Raw genomic sequence first — 549 nt, forward strand, 5'->3', positions numbered from 1 at the left:
AAAATGATGGCACATATCCATAGCTGTCAGGTTTTTGGCGAACGAAATAAGGGTCCAGCAAAACGGCCTAACTCTACATAATGGGACACTGAAATTAAAATCTATGCAGATGTTTCAAGGGATCAGGTTAAAGACACTGGACAGATACGTCAGTATGTACAGTGAAAAAGTCTAGATAATTAACTACGAGCTACAAAAAAAAGGTGCAAAACTACAAATAATGACATTTATGACACGTAATACTTTAATCAGCTAACATTTTGATTTTGACTTTTGAGAACTGTGACTTTAGGAGAAACTCAAATCAAGATGAACATTACAAAAACTTTCCTGTAGAGTAATTAAACACGAAGCACGGGTTTCTATAAAAAAAATCATGGATGAACACTAAATTGAAAATCAAGTATTTTGTAGTAGGCAGGCATCAAGACATGGCTAATTGTAGAAAAAGCCAAAACAGATAGTCCACATAATTGAGAGGCAAATGTTTAAATGGCTGCACGGGTAAATGGCGGGAGTAAGTATGACTCTCTTATTGGACAAATACTT

The sequence above is a fragment of the Artemia sp. Qi Xiang Cuo genome, chromosome 3 (genome assembly GCF_049724085.1).
Source record: "Artemia sp. Qi Xiang Cuo chromosome 3, ASM4972408v1, whole genome shotgun sequence".
NCBI classification, from domain to species: Eukaryota; Metazoa; Arthropoda; class Branchiopoda; order Anostraca; family Artemiidae; genus Artemia; species Artemia sp. Qi Xiang Cuo.